The 16,101-nt window shown below is 44.8% G+C and overlaps 1 protein-coding gene across 1 annotated transcript in view; it reads right to left on the bottom strand.

The window, feature by feature from the left end:
• BICRA (BRD4 interacting chromatin remodeling complex associated protein) overlaps positions 1-8,251 on the bottom strand; it is a 57,478-nt gene extending 49,227 nt beyond the window's left edge. Inside the window, exon 1 of the mRNA XM_067314528.1 lies at positions 7,980-8,251. The gene's annotated coding sequence lies outside the window, so the exon portion shown is untranslated. The remainder of the gene's footprint in view (positions 1-7,979) is intronic.
• Positions 8,252-16,101: the final 7,850 nt, after the last annotated feature.

Genomic DNA, 16,101 nt, shown 5'->3' with positions numbered 1-16,101 from the left:
TTCTTCCCTTTGAAATTACTCTAAAAACAGATAGCTGATTCTTAATTGTACACCTGAGGTTTAAAGCATTTTATCACTGTTGCCATTTTTATAGATGGAGAATCCAAGAGAGACATCCTACTTCCCCACCAGGAGTGTCTAGCAAGTGGTAGAAACAGGAAGAAAACCTCAAACTTTGATTCTTAGTCTTCTTCAAGCCACAAACAACGAAAGCTTCAGGTGAGGGGTGTTCAGGAACGACATTTGATATTTCTGTGGGAGCATCTTTAACAGTAATCCCCAAAACTGAGCAGAAAGTGAGATGCTCAAGCAGAAGTATTTTTGAGTACGCTTTCTAGGTTAACTAGAACTCAAAAAAATTAAAAATACCACAGTAAATTTTCCTCATATTTACTATCACCATAACTCATTCATTATCAATCTGTTTTTATGCATATGATAGAGTGCCCCTTTAAAACAAAACAAAAAAACCCCCCCACACACAAAAAAAAGGAGATGAAATAACGCTATCTGAAAGGATTTCCAGTCGTGCCCTAGCAGTGCTGCCCTGTCTCTAGGTGGTGACTGGAAACGTCTCATTTCTAGGTCAGGGAACCTTCCTTTTCACAATGGGGACTCCGTGCCTGACTGCCCTCTGTCTCTCTTCTCCCTTCCTTCCCCTCCCCCAACACGCAGTATTTACTTGTAACATTTTGCTTGAAATCATTTCCAGACTCGCATTCCCTCAACCACAGCAGGAGGAGGAGGAATACAATGGGAGGCAAAGTGTTCTCTTTTCGGGGAAGGAGGGGGGAAAACCGGGGGGGGGGGGGGGGAAGAAGGATCAGGGAAAAAGAGCACAAGCGAGCGTTGCATTCCCCTGCACTTGCTGGTTGAAAAGGAAAAAACGTTATTTTCCAGATCTGGAAACACTACTCCTGATTTACCTAGACAATAAGCAGCCTTGAGGTTATTTGGTTTGGCCTGCCTTTTGGTTCAAATGTACAGATATTATTAATCTTTTTGTTATCTAATACATTTTTAAGATAATTTTATACCAGTGAAAGGTGTGACAGCCCTTTGAGACTTATGACCTTGATCCACAGAATAGGTAAATCAGATACAGACATAAAACACAGGTTTTCCCCATCACCGTACACTAGCCCTGACCTGGAGGGAATGCCTCTACCACAACAAAGATTTATGAGTCCCATGCCTCCTAGAGCAGATGCGCAAAAACAGGCCAATTAATATGAATGCAGGTTTTTTTTTAATGGGGGGGGGGGGGAGGAGGCAGTTTCAGAAGGAAGGAGGAGAAAAAGGAGAAATACAAAGACCGTCCTACCAGGAAACAGGTCTGAACTTGTAACATCCCCTTCCAAGAGGCTGACTGAAAAGCCTTCAGTGACAACCATTTCTAATGACAGCTGAGATAAAATTATTTTTAACAGGTTTAAGCTGTTCAGCAATTTCATATTGTTCTCTTCAGAAAACGCTCAAGAAATCCAGTTGTCTGAAATTAGCAAAAAAGCTTTTTCCAGGTGAATGCATCATCGTGTGCAGATCTATGACCTTTTCTCCAAAACCACAATGAATGTTTCAACTACTTATGGTAGCAGAAACAACTTTCAAACATGTACTGAATGTAAACTAAAGTATTTTTGCCTCCCTTCTGCAGTCAGCCAGTTCCACGGCCTGCGCCGCAGCTCCTGTTAGCTGCGTGAGAGTCTTGTTTTCGTGGCTGGTTTTCGGTTCTCTCCGGACAGCAATGAAAATGACAAGAATCAGGTCAATTTCATTCTGCCGCTGCCGGAGGAGGCGGCGGCAGCAGCCGGAGGGGGCACGGGCAGAGAAGGCTGCAAGGAAAAGCGGTTTCTTGCAGCGACCAGAAAGTTCACAGAGGGATAAAGCTGCCCTGAACAGAGGCAGCCCTTTCTATTTCATATTCATCTGCAGCCAGTATTGTTATTAGACTCTGGTACACAAGTTTTATATACTGCACAGGGAATATGGCAAAGGTATCTTTCACCCTAACAAGACTAGGCCTACGGGGAATAGGCACGGATGATTTTTCAAGCTTTGTCAAGTCCTTGTCCAGCCACTGGTAGTCAGGAGGAGAACAGAGCCCAGGTAGAGGAAGACCAGGTTCCTGTTCGCACCAATGCGCCAGAAACAGTTCCAGGATCAATTGTAGCTGTGACTGTTCTGGCTGAGGATTTTGGAATAATTCAGCTATTAAATAGGTATATTCAAGACAAATCCACACCACAATGGAGACTCACACCACATCCCAACAACTCCCTACTACATAAGAAAACCCAGTCATGATTATGAAGTTCTGGGACGTGGCTTTTGCTTCTTTTCCGACAGGATAAAATTGGACCTTTTGGGGTCCCAGTACAATCCAGACAGGGTTTCTGCATGCCTGCTAGGTGTCTGTGTCAGAGTAGGTGGGAACTGAAGCTCTCACTCAGGTTAACAGCGAGAACAGGAATGTTTCTGCAGACAGCACTGTCTGCACTTCCCATATGCCCTTTTCTTTTACCAAATAGAAAGAGGCAGGCCAGCAGAGGATACTGAAAGACACTGCCCAGGTTACTGCTCTCTGCTTAAGTTGCAGAGATAGAAGTACTGATTGTATTAGACCCTCATTTCCACCTGTAAGAGACTCTGTAGGCAGGATTTTTCTTCAAGACAGCATATGATTCAGTGTCTAGTTTGGGTCTAGACAGATCTGAGACGTGTAGGCATTCCTCCCTTCCTCCAAGTCCACACTTCGTATTCTTGACTGAAGTTACAGTGATGACCAATATTATTTACAGAACAGATGAGCCTTATTCTGTATCGAGAGTAAAGCTATTTGTATCTCTATTTAGTGTATTAAAGTTGTTCTTTACTTCTTTGACGAGACAGCCCTTCAATACATCAGCTACCATGCGCTCCATAAGGCTCCACGGCCCCACAGAAACCTACAGACGCAGAGCACTGAACAGGTACAAGCCCCCCTGTACCCTGTCTCAGAACTATCTCAAGTTAAAAAGACAGCAGTTCCGAGGCTGAATGGACACCACAGGCAACTTGCAACTAACAGATGACATCAAATATTTCCCACGGAAAGGAAGAGAAATACAACTTCTACGTGGATTGTTGGCTGGCACCGAAAGGCCAAACAATACTGCAGCAGAGGCCAACGCGTTTCCCTCAGTACTGCAGCACCTTCAGCGAAGCCTGTATTTTTGTGGGCCAAACTATCTTCAGATGAGCATGGGCAAGACATCTGTTGATTTTAGTGGTAGTCACATGCAAATAGGTGAAGGAAAAATCTGTTCCTAGAGTCACTTTTATTATTGAATATGAAAAGAAACAGTGCCTAATGCAGCTGATATATGAAGATTGTCTCTAGACTCTGGATCAGAATACAAATGTAATTCTCTGATTACTCAGTGAAATGAACCCTCTGCAAAGAAAAAACCAATGCAGAAAAAGTGAAATTTTAAAGTACTTGCATTTGATGTCTCTTTGCATCGGGAATTGGTAAAAGGTGCTGGTTTGACAGCTCTGGATGCCAGAGTCCTCTGTTTATTTACAGAACAGGTACAAAAGGGGCAACAAGAACAAAAGCCTTCCCTGTACCGCATAGCCAACAGGCCTGGGCTGGAAGGACCACCTCAAGAGATGAAACGATAGCTCAGTCTCCATAGCAATCACTTGCTCTACTGATACCACCAATAAGATTACTGATGCATGGCAGCGGTTCTCACGATATGGATGCTAAAGTCCTCCTCACACTAGAGGATTTTGGCGCATGTCACATGACATTAGAACCCGTCCTTCTCTCTCTCAAGCATGTACACACAAAGTTTGTTAATTATGTTAACCTTGTCAAGAGTCTAAGCAGCATGTATTCTTCGCCTGTGCTAACTTTAAACATTACTGTGCTATTAATGAAGAAGTCCTGGTAAAGTCAGCCAACACATTACAATTAGTTGGCCACTGTCTCATGGCTCACCCCTCTGAAAGCTTTCGATCTGCTTTCAGTATTCCCCCAGCTACTGTGAATTAAAGGTGTGCTGGGAACTATGGGACAAATTTCCAACCGCACTGCTGTAGTATCCAAAGGCTTACGGTCAGAGGGAAAAATGCAGGTGAGACAGGACTGACAGACCGAATACTAAGCCAGTCACAAGCTAATAGTAGTATTTTAATGTCATACATTTTGACATTAATGTCTCCATTTTGATGAGATAGTGGGAAAAGGCTGTTAAAGTAAAAATAAAAAAGGCATTGTCTATGCAGGAATACAGGCTCAAAGCTGACTGGTTTATACAGAAATAATCAAGCTCCGTACCAAACTACCTGTGAAAAGTCAGAGTGCGGTAAAACTCTCACCCATGATTGCAATCTGCCCATAAAAAACCTTCATTCTATTACACTATGAAATTTAGCTAGTCTAAAATTCTACTTCGAATATTCTACTCTGTTAATGTGACAATTTTGAGAATGTATTCTGAATCTTCCTCTTTTCTAAAGAGACTTTTTCATATTGTGAAAAACCTAGTGGAAAGAAAAAGTTTGTATGTAAACAAGGATCCTACTCTCCAAAGGAAGCAAATAATCACCTGGATCCAAGCAACTCTTGCATCCAGTTACAAATAATTTCCAAGGAGTATTTTTTCCCTCAGGAAATATCAGGGATGAAGAAAGTACTTTGAAAATCCAATCTCATCCACACAATAGGAAGCGCGTTACATAAGATAAATGGTATAAAGCTTCCATAAAAGCTCCATGTAAAAACGGTATCGTTCTCTATGGTTTTTCCCCCATTAGACTTGGAGAAATAGTCTGCTTTTACTCAAAACTTTAAAAGACTTCATGTATTTCATGAGAAATGTAAGTATATTGCAAAGGATTAAATCTATACAAGATGCGGTAGTATCTAGGGTTTCCTTGCAACATGATATGTAGAAGTGAATTCTTTTCATCTATAGACATTCCTGGTAAACCTGATGAGCCTCACAGTGAACATAAGGTTGCAGGAGTGAGGCTTTAGCTCATAGGCACAGAGGATGTTTACTTTGTCTCCAAAATGTTTCTAGTGCAAAGTATTTCTTTCACACACGATGGAACTCATAGATGATTTCCTCCCCTCTGTTTTTTATTAAAATGATGGAAAGAAAGTTCTTGGTCAAATATAAATAGATCGTTCAAGAGAAAGATGAAAATAAAGTTACACGCTTTCAAATTGCCGGATTTCTCCCCTAATATTTGAACCACTATTTCAGAAGAAAGAAATCTGAATCTGTACAAATGCTGTTCTCTGTGTGCTGATTTTTTCCTTCTAGCCCTGTAAAAGAAAATCTGCAGTAGATTTTCTTTACTTTTAGCCTCCGTACTCAGGGGATATTTCACAGGGTGTGTGTATGTGTGGGGTAGGAGGGTGGAAGGGGGAAGAGCTCAAACAAGTGTATCATTTAAAATTTCACATATTAATGCTCTGAAATAAAGAATATGTTTGGCTTTAAGACAGGGGATGCTATGATAATTCTGATCCAAATAAAATAACAAGAATACCATGCTTTAGTGTTTTCAATTAACTTTGACTTGTCCAACCATTCCTAGCTGTCTACTATGAGAAATACATTAACTTCTGGAACAAAACAACAAAAAAAAAAAATTGTGAACCTTCAGCTCCCACTTGGCACAAAATAGTGGATCAGCACCAAATGGCAAAGCAGCAAAATAATATTTGGCAAAAGACTGGAACTCAGCTGCTGCTAAGGAGCATTCATGCAAATGCCACATGTGCCTAAACTACAGCCCTGAAAATAGCAGCCAAGAATGATCAAGTCCTCTCTTCTTTTTTGGAACCAGAATGCTCCTTTCACCCCCCCCTTCACTTCTTTAAAAAGGGAAAGGGGGAGGAAACCAAGGAGAGAAAGACAGCAATTCAAAGCTGCTGTACGTGATCAATTCAGAAAGTTGCATTAGTCTCAGTTATAATGGAATGATGTGCTTCAGCAAGACCTCAGAAAACAGAATGGAGACGCTATTGTAGAATTTTGATACTAAATTATGTAATCTGAAAAAAATACATAGATTTGTTACCGTGAAATACCTGGCAGCCCAGGCATTTTAAAAGGAATCACCCACCTGTCTATTATTCTGAAGTTAAAGAGCATAAAGGTATCTCTATTACTCTGTCTTCTCATTCCAGAAAAAACAAAAATCAGCACAGCCAGTTTAATAATAAAAAAAACTGAGAGCAGAAATTAAAATATTTTTAGTTTTGAAATGTAAATAGAAAATTTCAATATAGAAATCAATGGACAGGAAAACAGCACAAAAAAGACACCTTATTTTAAATACTCATCCTGGCCCCACAGAATGGAATTAGTGCATCTCAGCACTTCATCAAAAGATAGCCAAACACCTTTCCTCATACACTTGACACTAGACAGGCAGTTTTGATAAGCACCACTGATACAGATAGAAATACCATTTGAGAGTAGGACAAGCAACATGACTTTGACCAAAACCATTTGAATCAATCACACAAAAAGAGTCAATAGAAAACATTCAGTCCCAGGGCATTTGAACTGGTTTGGAAAAAAAACTCAGTTTTACTGTGGATCAAATATATATTCCACAAGTTCAGCTATCACTCTTCAGTGGAACAAAAAAGTTATAATGGTAAACAGCATGTATAGGTATCCAGGTACTGTATTAAATGCCAACAGAGATTTATGAGATTTGACAACAAGCAGAATATACAAAGCTACAGTGAACAAAAGAGCAAAAAGAAGAAAGATTATGAAATAGAAACTGTTGTGCTATAATTGAACATCCAAGGAAACTGAAACCCCCCCCAAAACAAAACACAACCACAAGTCCAGAATCATTCACGCAAAAAAGGAAAAGCCAAAATACTATTGAAAATATTTCTACCACTTAAACATCAAGCTCTAAGTGGCATACAAATGAAAACTACGAGAGAATTTGAAGAGCAATGAACTGTAGTTTATTCAGCTAATGTATTTTTAATGCACTGAGGAAAAAACTTCAGAACTATAAAAAGTAATAAGGTACCCATTTGATATCAAAATTCATTTAGTTTTATCAGCAAAGCATCACATTGTACTGTACTCTTTTCCTTACTAAATCAGTGCTGAGTAGACAAACTCTGGTTTGCAGAACAAGGCCAGAACACAAGTTTGAAATTTCCTAAGAGGGGAGTTAGGGGAGGATATGCCATCACCGGCAGGTCGTCTTTACTCAGTGGAGCTTCAGACTTGCCTTTACACTACTGTGTCAACCCCCTGTGCACCATTTGTAATGCCTTGCAGAGCAGTGACCACGAAGATCGGGATTTTTAATCCCGACACCGAAAACCTTCTGCTTTGCTTCTACATTGAAACGTCTACGTTCGAACGGAGCGTAAGACCCATCCGAGGGCATCCCTGTCTTTCACTTGGGCGAAGGAGTGGACAAGGGGGGCGAGAACAGCCAGACGATAGCTTTATAACCTCAGCCGCGATAGCAATACCAAGCCATAATCATCCAACACGGCAAACTAGGAGCTGCCTTTTTTTTTTTTTTTTCCTTCCTTCCTCCCTTCCCACAGCCCCCACCCCCTTTGCTCGGGAGGAGGTGGGGACGAGAAGGGTGATTCCAGAAGGCTGCGGGGAGCTGGGAATGGGGCTCCCGGCGCCCCTCTCCCCCCCCCCCGGCGCGGGCGGCCGCGGGAGGTTTATGTATCATTTTATAAAGCTACATTGTATCCTGTGGACGTGACCTGCAGGCGCAGGAACGGGAGCCTGTTTGGGGGGGAACTGGATTGGGGGAGCAATGGAAAGGGAGCGGGGATGCTACCCTGGGAGGGGGGGGCAAGGTTCCCTTCCCCCCCTCCCCCCCCAGTTTTTTTCGCCCTGTCACAGCCCTGAGTTGCAGGTAGAGAGAGTTAAGAGATTTAAAGAGAAATTGCTACATTGTAACAAACTCACCGTGATGTTTGAGCAGCAGTCAGCGCGGGGTCTCCGAGACATCCCCGCACGGGCTCCGGAGGCAGGACCCCAGCAGGCTCCAGACACATAGAGGTTCAGCGCACTGCCTGATTGCATCGCCGCGGCGCGCCCCGCCGCCCGCCGGCCGGCCGCCCGCCCGCCGGCGAGCTCGGCTGCGACTGCATTTATTTAAAAAAATAAAAAAAAAAAAAGGGGGAAAGAAAAAAACCTCACTTTACTCACACCTCTATATACATATAAAAAAAAATCTCCCCCCCTTTGCTCCCACCCCTTCGGCAGCATTTGCATGCGCGACGCCCCACCCCTCGCTTTCAAAACAGCCCCGCAGCCGAGCGAGCGGGCGGCAGCGGCGAGGCGGCGGCGCGGGGCCGCGGGCAGGCGCGCAGGGGCCCGGCCCGGCTCAGCTCGGCCCGGCCGCGCCGCGGGGCTCCCGGCTCCCTCGCGCGAGCAGGCGCCTGGCACCGCGCCGCGACCAGCAGCAATGACGTGCGTGTTTCTTTTCCGGGTGGGATTAAAAAAACAACAAAAAACAAACCCCCAAACCAACAACCCCGAATTAAAAAAAAAGAAAAAGGCAGCAGAACCCGCACTAGCTAAATTGGTGCAACTTAAGGCAGCAAAGATAGAACAATTTAAAAATGCATTTCACTCGTACTTCACATAAGGCCCAATACTCACCCAGTCTCCTAAGATCACAGGCCACTAAGTTTCATCCAGGTATGTTTATACTTGGATGTGCAAAAGACTTCGCTAAAGTACACCAGTCTTGCACAGACTGAATTGTGCGCCACAGGCAGAAAGTCAAACCTCCTGCCAGTTCCCAAGATCCCACATTAGCAGGAAATGGCTCAGGAAAGACGAGGCAAATCATTCCCCACACTGCAGAGGACACCAAAGCCTACCAAGTTCCCAAAATATAAAGATGTGTAATTGGCACTCAAAACGTTTTATAACTTGCTGGCCCACTTAAGAGCTTATTGAAAAAACCTGCTTCTGTATCATCAAACAGAGAACATTTTTAAACTAGCAGTCTCTCAGGTCCTGCATACAGCCAGCATTATAGACTGCTTCAAATATGTTAGCAACACAAACCATCCCAGCACTGGCAGACACTGCATCACAAATATTTTCAGTACTGCGTTTTCATCACGCTTGTTTCCCAGAGGGACGGATGACCCACACCAGGCCCTGACCACGGGTCCCTGGCAGCGTCCTGCATCCTCTAACCCTGACCACAGCAAACCCATCCGATGGGGCGCAGAAAAGTCTGAAAACGGTTAGCAGGATTTCGACACACATTCTCAAACTGTTGTCAACTACAAACTTCTCAAAACCTTCGCTGCTGTAGGAAAGACCTGGCGGTTCCAGGACAGATCAGCTCCTCAGAACTGGGCCTCAAATAAGGTCTTTTTCCCCCCGTTCCCCCCACACACACACACTTGGAGAGAACAAATACACCTTCTAAGACCAATCCTTTTAAGACCAGTGATTTTTTTTCTCTCAGTTCGTTAGCAGCAGTTTTAGGCCCTGCTGAGGAGGGGGCAGGTGGGGAAGAAGGTGTTAAAACTTGACAATTACTCTTTTCTTGTTGTTTGAGTAGTTCCTTGAGAGCATCAGAAGATTAGGACCTAGCAAGTACTTCCTACTGAACCAAAGCCTAAGCATCAAGACTTTAGAAATGCCAGGACCAGCACATTTAAAAACACTTTTTTTTTTTTTAGTTTAAGGTACATCTGCAGCATGCACATTTTGCAAAAATCGCTGCCTCCTAAAAGGTACAGGGATTGATATAGGAAAAGTTACATCTAGAGGAAAGAGGAGAATACAACTTCAAAAAAAACTGTAATGACTAAGAACCACAGGCATTTCTGAGGAGATCCATTTTTTTTTAATTATAATTGCCTCATTTTTTTATAGCAGGAACAATAAAGTGACACAGATAAATAAACCATAAAGTGTTCTCAATTACTTTTAATACACTCATTACTGTGTCATCCAGACAAAGAACACACACACAAGCACACTGGTATTACTAGTAATCAAAAGAAATATTATTGACACAGCAAAATGGCTGTCTTCTCTGAAGAAACAACATAACTAAGCTGATTTACATCTTTAAATAATGATTTTTTTTCTAAATTTTTCTCAATTTTCTTTTCTATATCCTTAAGTAGGCATAAATCATACTTCCATAAAGTAAGTTCCTCCAGCTAATTTCTACCATCCTAAATCTTGGCTGAGGAAAGATCTGGAATTAAAAAGGGAACGAAGGAGTGAACTTTACTTGCGATACGTATATCCCTTATGATTTGTTATAAGCCTACAACAGTTTCCTCCTGGTATACCACTTTGGGTTTGGTCCTGGAAACACAGATGTTTTTAAATCACACATCCAAAGCGAAGCACATGCAGAAGTATTGGTAGGACTCAGCCTTTCATACCTCACAGGTGGACACAGAGGGAAACAAAGGATATTATATATATATAATTATATTTATAATTACAAAGGAGAAAATTATATTTAAACAACAAATTTCAGTATTTCCTGCTTAAGGGGAACATTTAAAAAATGTTTTCTACTAACATTAAACACCATGCTGGGCAAAAAAAACTTGTCGAATTTGGCTCAATTATTGTTCAGATAAAAATAAAAATGCAAGTCATGTCGACATATTATGCACTTACAATATTATACTTCTATAACTGATCGTGAAGACACAGTAGCCAAGAAAACCCAAGACTCTCCTGGGTGGCAGGGAAGCTAGCTATGCTGAAAGCTCACACTCGAGCGATCTCTTTTATTACTAAAATTTGCTTTTAGTAATTAAAAGCAACTCTTTTATCATTAAAAATATTACTAATTTTACGTGCCGCCAACGCTCAGTGCTGGTGCGTTTTCAGGCACAGTCTTAAACTGGCTCTGTGCTCAGGCAGCACAAAGCACAGCTCAACCAAGGGTCCTCAACATACCAATTATAAACTGGTTCTGCCGGAGGAAGAGACACCGCTCCCGATTGGCCAAAAGTGGAGCAGCTCAGAGAGGAATGGGAAGGGCCAGATGCATTACCCTGCATCCTGATTAGACAGGTTAAATGTGATTGACCAGTGTGAGTAATTAATAATCTAGAGGCAGGGCTTTCTGCTTTGTTTATACCCTTTGATTGGCTGAATTTGAATTAGATATACATTCTGTTTATACCTGGGTGGGACTATGGAGGGGTTTATTTTGGTGCATTACACTATAAAAGTGCAGTGCTAACCGAGTGCAGTGACAGTTTAACAGAGGAAGGAGACCGCGGTCTGAAGCGGCAGTAGCAGCCGCTGCCACTTCAGCAGCATCGTTATTATTTCCTGGTTGTAAGCGGCCTTGCTACGAGTCTGCCAGATAACTGCTGAAAGCTGACCTAATCAGGAACCATTAACGAAGTACAGAAGGCCACGCAATGGTTCCTAAAGTAGTTCAAGAACTTGAAATAATTTGAGTAGGTGTGGAAAAGGAGATGAAAAAACTCCCTTTACATTCATATTCCAGTCTCCATAAAGAATATTGCTTATATAAATGTTAGAGTAATACAATGCATCTTTACACTTGAATATTTTCTTTCCTTTAGCTTTGCCATACCATTACAGAGCACTGGAAAAACACAGTGGAGTCTGCCATGTCTAAAAAAACTTGGCAGAAAGCCACAGTAAGTGATAATTAGAGTAACCCATGGGACAAGATTGTTCAAAGAAAGAAGCTAGTTTGAACTATGTTGCTATCAACAGATCTCTTAAAGCACACGGTTTATTTCCAAGTGGGAAGTGTTAATAAGATACAAAAATCTCTTATAATATTATTACGCTAATTCTACAACCATTTTTTTTTTCTTTCCCATACACTTTAAGCAACCTTTACTAGAGTAACAGATTGCTTCCCCACAGTTTTATCCTGCTATTCTGAATAAGCAAAGGTCAAATTCTCTGCTATAATAAATGGATGTGACTTTGATGACTTCAGTTTGGTGCACCTCATGTACAGCATGAAAATTTAGTCTTTAAAATTCACTGTTCAAAAGTAGGGAAGATGAGGCAAGTTAGATAAACCCTTTAACTTCCATAGAATTATTCGCATACAAATATGCTGTCCTTAGAAATCACTTTTTGTCAGCTGATCTTAGAAAAAACTTTCACAGTGTGGCTGATACAGTTAAGCACGAGAGAGAGCCACAGGGAACTTTGCCATGGGGAACTCAAATGGTGCACTGCGGCAAAGCAGCAAACCCCTGGCAGAATCACCGCTACCTCCTCAGCCCCCCGAGTTGTAGCTCAGCACTCTTCAGGCCACGAAGCCTTCCCTAGGATGATGCTCTCTTGTTACTTTCTTAACATCGGACCAGATTCTTTAGTAGAGCGAAATGTAACAGACCCACTAATACGGCAGCTGCACCGATTTATTCTAAGTAAAAACTTGGCCTATCATAAGAAATAGATTAAAGTGTTAGTCACATCATGCAGTGTACTAGTTAATTGGTCTTTCTATACCTATATGGACACGAAAATTCACTCTCAAAAGAAATCTGTCAAATCAAACATAAAGCAGAGTAATAACAAAAAACCCAAACACAGCTATTTAAGTTTGCTTAAAATATACTGCTGATGACTAATACAATTACATACCATTTTTATGCAATAACACTCAAGGACTGAACCCTTAAAGGTCTGTTAATATCACTGTAGCTCATTCCTGCTTTAACCACTAGACTGCAGCAGCAGTAGTTGCTGAAGCACCATTCCAGTTTAAAACTGTGTCGTCTACTTACTTTCAGTTGATTTTTCTCCCACTTCTTCTGAATTACTTTACTGTGATTCAGGTGGCTCCAGATGACTGCTCTGTCAGCCAGACCAAGACTGTAATACTGATAATAGAGCTTTTTCACTGGTACAGTTAGCGCATTATTACAATTCAGGGAGTAGTAATGGCCTAGAACACACCATGGGACAGAAGGACATCCTACTAAAATTAAACCTAGCTCCCTTCTTTAAAATCCTAACATTAAATAAATAGTGGGGAAAAATGAAATGGGACTGAAAATAGCTTGGAGAGAATGCTTAAAGAGGTCTTGATGAACTGCAATAACCTATCTTTTCTTATTTTGAACTCAGGATTTCTTGGTATTTTTCAGCCATCTGTTAATAACAAGTAATGCATGAAGTATTATTCACATTTTACATGGGAATAATTAAGTTTAATAAATAATTTTTCCAAAGCCCAGCTCTGAAATGCCTAGGTGAGAAGCACATGGGTCAAAACACCTTTGTTCATCCTTCACTTGACATGAACAGTTTTAGCTAGAACTGTATATTCAGATTAAACCCCCTCAATCATGTAAAACGAGATTAAGCTCAATTAAACAAAGAACTTCACCTGTATGTACTAAGTTACACATCACAGTAATGCCCAAAGCTTCCAGGAAGAATTTGCCATCCGCACGTACTGCTAGTGTTCCTGACACCCTGGATTTTCTAAGCACATGCAGATTACCACATACAGTGCACAAGCAAAAATCAGTTATTCCCCAGAAACACCAAGATTTTCTACATATGCACTGTGCAGCAGCTGTAAATGGATTAACGGCTTTAAGTATCGCACATTTTAATTGATTTTTTTGTCTGTTTTGTGAAGCCTTGGCTTAGGAAGGCCTTTAAGTCACAAGGAAGTTTAGTTTAACTACTTCCCCACGATAGCCTGCAGTCACAAGCACATTCTCATGCCCATTTACTAGCCCCAATTTTACTTTTACTCACTGTTCTCCACTTTCCCCCTTAAACCCACGTATTCCTTTTCCCCTTTCTTAAGGGCCTACCCCTTTCTTTGCTTTCTCAGGACTTTACCCCATAACTCTCTTACAACGTTTTTGAGCCTCTTCCCCAAGCATTTCTCCCAAATTCATCCCCATTCCCTACTACACCTCCCTTCATGCTCACCACACACCACTTCCCTCTTCAACCACCTCCCGTTCTCCTTACGTTTTTAGTTTGCACATCATCCTTTTCCACTCACCTTGCTCCTAGGCCGCCGCCACCACCACCTCTCTCAGGCACCTCACGTCCCTTCAACCCCCCCTTCCCCTCACGCCTCTCCCTCCCACACAGCCACCAATTCCCCTTGTTTCTCCTCACAGACTTCCCCCCCACGCCCCCCATCGCTCCTCCCTTCGCACAGCTCCTTTTTCACCCTTCTCCCTTCCCTCTATCCGCTCATTCCTCCTCTCCCCACCCCCCCCCCCCAAAATGGCGCCGCCGCCGCGGCCTCCCGCCCGCCTTTTCCCGCCCAACCCGCCCCCTCCCGTCACGTGACTGCGCGCGCAGCCTCCCTGGGGCGGGGCGGGGCGAGGCGGCGGCGGCACGAGGCGCGCGCGCGCATGCGCCCGCGGCGGGCGGGAAACGCCGGGGCGCGAGACGACGGGTAGAGCGGCCGCACGGGCGGAGGGGTGAGGGGACGCCCTGCCCCCCCATCCCCATCCCTGTCCCTCTCCTCAGCTCCTGCTCCCCCTGAGGAGAGGCCCCGGCCCGCGGCGGCCCCCAGCTCCCTCCTCCCCACAGCTTCCCTCTGGGAGAGACCCCCAAATCCCCGCCTTGGGGGGGGGGGGAGGCCTGCTGCAAGGGTGGGAGCAACATTTCCCTGTGGGAGAGACCCCCTTGGCCCCAAATCCCAGCCCTGGGGTGGCCCCCCAGGCTGCTGCAAGGGTGGGAGCAGCGTTTCCCCCTGGAAGAGACCCCCTTGGCCCCAAATCCGAGCGCTGGAGTGGCCCCCCAGGCTGCTGCAAGGGTGGGAGCAGCGTTTCCCCGTGGGAGAGACCGCCTTGACCCCAAATCCCAGCCCTGGGGTGGCCCCCAGGCTGCTGTAAGGGTGGGAGCAGCGTTTCCCTGTGGGAGAGACCCCCTTGGCCCCAAATCCCAGCGCTGGAGTGGCCCCCCAGGCTGCTGCAAGGGTGGGAGCAGCGTTTCCCCCTGGAAGAGACCCCCTTGGTCCCAATTTCCAGCAATAGGGTGCCCCCCAGGCTGCTGCAAGGGTGGGAGCAGCGTTTCCCCCTGGAAGAGACCCTCTTGGCCCCAAATCCCAGCGCTGGAGTGGCCCTCCAGGCTGCTGTAAGGGTGGGAGCAGCGTTTCTCCCTGGAAGAGACCCCCTTGGTCCCAATTTCCAGCAATAGGGTGCCCCCCAGGCTGCTGCAAGGGTGGGAGCAGCGTTTCCCCCTGGAAGAGACCCCCTTGGCCCCAAATCCCAGCCCTGGGGTGGCCCCCCAGGCTGCTGCAAGGGTGGGAGCAGCGTTTCCCCGTGGAAGAGACCCCCTTGGCCCCAAATCCCAGCGCTGGAGTGGCCCCCCAGGCTGCTGCAAGGGTGGGAGCAGCGTTTCCCCGTGGAAGAGACCCCCTTGGCCCCAAATCCCAGCGCTGGAGTGGCCCCCCAGGCTGCTGCAAGGGTGGGAGCAGCGTTTCCCCCTGGAAGAGACCCCCTTGGCCCCAATTTCCAGCAATAGGGTGGCCCCCAGGCTGCTGTAAGGGTGGGAGCAGCGTTTCCCTGTGGGAGAGACCCCTTTGGCCCCAAATCCCAGCCCTGGGGCTGCGCTTCCCCCCTTCCTACCTATTTGTCCTTGGGAAAGACCCCTTCCTCCCATAACTGCACCTCGGTCTTGTTGCAGCCCCTCGGCCTGTTCCAGGGTAGGGGTAAAATTTCCACCCTTTTCCCCAGTGCGGACCCCCTCCTACCCGTCCACCTTCGGTTAAGAAGTTCTCCCCAGCCCTCCAGACCTGCCCTGGGGTCTCAGCAGCTCTCCCCTGTCCTGACAGCGGCAGGAGCCTGCACTCGTGTTTGGCGTAGGAGCCAGGATCCTTCTGTTTTCCTCTCCGATAAGGTATGGCTCGTGTAGGGGCTGCTACATCCGTTCCAGTCTTGGTTATGGGTTCGGTAGGTAACGTCAGATCGTCTCTGTTATTTAACTTATCCTTTTCGTCTTTTGTTTAGGATTCGTGTTATCTTTTGCTGCTCTTCGCGCTCGTTTTGCTCTAGGTGGAAACCAGAGCAAGTCCCCTAGCCGGTCGCCGGGGTTGGTGGTTGGC

Source organism: Apteryx mantelli, chromosome 35 (assembly GCF_036417845.1).
Source record: "Apteryx mantelli isolate bAptMan1 chromosome 35, bAptMan1.hap1, whole genome shotgun sequence".
NCBI lineage: Eukaryota > Metazoa > Chordata > Aves > Apterygiformes > Apterygidae > Apteryx > Apteryx mantelli.
This window is presented reverse-complemented; position numbering and strand designations above follow the sequence as displayed.